The sequence below is a fragment of the Hylaeus anthracinus genome, unplaced genomic scaffold (genome assembly GCF_026225885.1).
Source record: "Hylaeus anthracinus isolate JK02 unplaced genomic scaffold, UHH_iyHylAnth1.0_haploid 2, whole genome shotgun sequence".
Classification (NCBI taxonomy): Eukaryota; Metazoa; Arthropoda; class Insecta; order Hymenoptera; family Colletidae; genus Hylaeus; species Hylaeus anthracinus.
In genome coordinates this window covers 5459231-5463586 of record NW_026534838.1, presented here as the reverse complement: position 1 = coordinate 5463586, position 4356 = coordinate 5459231, and the positions used below count along the sequence as shown (strand labels likewise).

The following is a 4356-nucleotide window of genomic DNA, read 5'->3' as shown; positions in this document are numbered from 1 at the left end:
TAAAATTATCTGCACTAATGCAGATTTCTTTAAAGATTTAAAAAGGGACTTTGAAAGTTGGTCACGTTCTTTGATATTTATTAAGATTATCTATACTAATGCAGATTTCTTTAAAGATTTAAAAAGGGACTTTGGGAGTAACGACCATTCCGCTCGCTAAGCCGCTTAAAAAACATGAAACGATGAAGAATCAAAACGAACTTTTGTTTTTATCCGTCCTGGAACTTTCCATACATAAATAAGTGATTCAATTCAACTTCTTAAAGCTTCAGTTTCAAAATAAAAAGATGTTTGAAATGGAAGAAGTTGTAGCCAAAATAATTATAAGAAAGATGGTCGTACCTTAGCCAAGATTTCGAGGGAAAATAATACTCGACGTGAGTGATGCGCCGACTACGCTACAATACGCCTAACGTCATCGAGTTTCGACACGTGTGTATCCTTCGATGTTTATCGGCCGCGGGCCGAGCCCGCGCGAATTGCTCGTGAAAACAGATGCGCCTCGCAAATGACCGCCATGTTAATTCAAGGCGGCATTAACAGTATCGCGATCACGTGTAGGCGGATCGAAGGCATTAACGTTTAAAATTAGAAAGCCACTCGTAGTACGACGGTGTGTCGTTGTAACGTCCAGCGTGTTCGCCACGCAAGAGGTGTTTACTTATCAATTAGGTTCGCGACATTCTGAGAGTTGGATTCGAGGTTCAAAGTAATCCACCGTCGATGGCTATTGTTTCGTTTGGATTAGGCTAGTCGCATCAAAATGCGGACGAAAGAACTAGTTACTTATTATATTTTCTTTATTTAGATCTCGAATTTTCAATTATTCCCAATGTAAACAAAATAGGGGTAGTTCGCGAAGAAAGATACGATAATAAAGAAGACGTTTCTGAAGAAAAAAAATTATGCGATACAAACAGTGCAATTACAGTGTAATAAGTATTTCTAGAAAAACCAATTCAAAATAAAACAATATATATTTATTTTATTAATAAATTTTAGGGGAAGAAATGATTAACAGTCCTACATATTTTTAGAGTAGAATTTGCGTAAACTAAAGTTTATTATTTCTAATGCTAATCTCTTATTTCTTTTCTTATTCATTTTATTTCAAATTGCTTGCTGTATATTCAAAAGACAAAAGTATAACTGGGACCTTAGAACCGTTTCGTCGATGTGGAAAACTGTAATAAGAGCAAATATAATTCGAACTCTGGGGAGAAATAAGCTCAGAATGGAAGAGGAACATTTTATACAAGAGAGGAATATTCTTAGAGAAACTATGCAAACATTTAACGAACTGTTCTTGCTAAAAGAAAAAAATATGCCAAGTATTGAAAAAGTATTGTTTGAAGTAATCAAAATATATACGATATAATATAAAGAAGAAACGCTTTGCTTTTATGAAATTTTTATGAAATATTTCTTTTAATGATAACTTTTTAACAGTAGAATATTTTTCAATACCGTTTACAATTCCTTGACATAGGTATAAATGAAATAGATAATTTGTAATGAGTGATTAAAGTGAAAATTCTGTTTAAAATGTTTTTCATTGTTTTTTGTGAATTAACAGTTATTCGAGGACGACTGAAGTGAATTTCCGTAATGTAAAGGGTGGTTTCTCGTCTGGAATTGAAAACCAGCAGCTACGAAATACAGTATAGTTGTAAAGTTTGGCCAACGAACATTTGTGCTCGGTTTCATCAAAATTTTCGTCCGACTGTTCGCAGCGCTCCCTCGAAAGCACCAGTCACGAAATTCTTGCTGAGGGAGACTGCCGTAAAATGTTACTATCTCACCTACCATTGCTTGCACAGATAAAATGCACATCATGACAACCGTTGGAAGCTAAATGTCGAAACTTCTTCGTAACATGAACGAGTGGCCAAAGTTACAAAATCGTAACTCGCCAATTACGTCGCTATCGTTAAATATTTGCGAAATTTGACGTTATGATCATGGAACGCGTTAGTTGCATCAAATAGAAACAAAGTATTAGGCGTAGAAATGAATCCTGTGCCTATATATTCAATTATTTATAAATAGAAAATTGAATCTAAATAGAAATTTATTTTATTCTGCAAATGTTGTAACATGAACTTTACTTTCAACCTGTTTTATTTTCTTGGACATTCAAATCTCCTATAAATGCACAAAGATCCGTAGTCTATTTATAACCATACTTTGTGTAAAAATATTCAATCGACGTTTTGTTAGGTTAAATTGCTGAGCTTCTGAATATTCACCCTTTCGTTAATTTTGGTTCGTTAAAATGCAATTGGAATGCTTAAATTGTTTACATTGATCCATTCCAAATTGTCAGAGAATCTGTCGTTTGTTGATTTTACTTCATTTACAAACGGATGCATGTTTGAACTTCCTTTTGCAGCATACAATTATAGGAATAATTCCGGGAAAGATCGATTATATTAAAGTGGCGATGCACCTCTTTTCGCTTCGTTCTCGAAAAAGCGCGTGACGTGACGCGTTATGCGAGTTAGTGCGTGTTTGAACAACATACAGACCGAGTTCCGGAAAGCGGCGCAGCTGAAGGCATTTACACTTATCTGCGTGTATTGTATGTTGTGAAGTTTCGATAAACCTCATATACAGGGTGGGGAAAAAGTATGGAAACCCCTAGATATTTCGCGTAAATAAAACAACCCTTAGATATTTCGCGTAAAAGAAAACAAAGGTCACACCTTAGGTAACTCGAGAAATCCAATGGTGACCTTGGATTTGACCTTGAACCTCGATTTCAAGGTCAATTCAAGGTGAACTTGTTTTCTCTTAATGGGAACTATTCAATTTAATTAAATTAAATTATGTAGGACTTGGAGAGGGAGGATTGAGTTTATATTAGAAGAAGGATATACAGGGTGGGGGAAGAGATTTCTAGGTATCTCGCGAGTTTAAATTTACTCGTTGAAATTCACCTGAAATGTGACCTTTATTTTTTTTTGTTTCTAGGGATTTCCATAATTTTTCATCACCCTGTATATCCTTCTTTTAACACGTAGATCGCCATGTCACCCATATATAGGTGACAGTGCTTTTCACTGAAGAACAAACAAAATTAATTTTGAATGTTCAGTAACAAAGAAAATAAATTTGAATTAAATTCTTAAACTTCGACGATGTTATAAAAATAAATCCCACAATAAATGTTTGATTATGTAGCTTCTAATAGCCTAGAAACAAAACTTAATCACAATAGAAATTTTCAAGAGCATCAGTCTGGCAGTCAACGTGTTAATTAAACTCTGTCCCCCCTCTTCAAGTCCTACATAATTCAATTTAATTTACCTTAGTGCACAGTCAAAAACCATCGCGTCACCTTAAACCATCTACCATAAACTATATATTCACAAAACAGGCACATTTTACGATAATTCTGCCGCAAAGATGTAAATCACAGAACCGTTTACTTCTCTGTCGCGTCGTAATTGAATTTCAATGTAAATTTACATCGACCGCCCTAATCGAGTCATCTTTACAGATCGGATGATCTTTACAGACGATTCGATTCAATAAGAGGCATCGTAAACGGTTTACCTTTCTCGCTCGGTGTCCCGAGGTGGCGTTTCCTTCCTGCCTTCTTCCCAGGACTCGGGGTTCCACCGCGGTGTCGAGTGCTTAATTTCTCCCCTCGAATGTTTACCTCGGCGAGGACACGCGAAACGGACCTTCGTTTCGTTTCACGAGCCCACACACGCCCGCCATTCGCCCGCGCGGCTCGCGAGTTTCACGAAATCAAAGGAAACTCGATTATCCTTCGGAAAATGTACGGGCCCCGCGAAAACAAACACCGGCTCAGAAATTCAATTTTCGACCATTGAATTTTTACCAGCGAAACGTCACGCCAATCGGGTTCCTCGGACGCGACACCCGAAATCACGCGCGCGGAATTTTGATAAGCATCGAACCGACAAAGGAGAAAAATCGCGGAAAGTAAACACAATTAACCCGCGGCGCGATTTTTGTTTTTCGGGCGCGGATGTTTCGAGTTAATTTCGTTGCAAGGAGCGATTGCTTGTCAGTCGAGGGTGGTGCGATGGGAAAATGATGAAGTTCCTTGTTGTTCGAGGTGAAACGACACCGACGGTTCGACCACGAGGCTTCAGTTCGACGAAATCGAGAGCGCGCTGTAAACTGATGCGAAACTTGGATCCGCCAGAGGATCCACGCTCCCTCGACGCAGTCGCAAAACACGGTGCAATATTTGTGTCTTCTCTTTCTCCTCTGAATCTCTGGGTACTCTCTTTCAACGGACCTTACCCTTAAACTTCCTCTTCAACCACGGAACCGAAAGCATATCTCGTTGGTATCGAACGTCCTAAGGTTATCTGATCG

General features: G+C 37.9%; 1 protein-coding gene across 1 annotated transcript in view; it reads right to left on the bottom strand.

Annotated features, from left to right (window-relative positions):
- The window catches only part of LOC128893137 (neuropeptide CCHamide-2 receptor-like), a 41396-nt gene extending 37243 nt beyond the window's left edge, over positions 1 to 4153 (bottom strand). The window contains exon 1 of the mRNA XM_054153952.1: positions 3559 to 4153. The gene's annotated coding sequence lies outside the window, so the exon portion shown is untranslated. The remainder of the gene's footprint in view (positions 1 to 3558) is intronic.
- Positions 4154 to 4356: the final 203 nt, after the last annotated feature.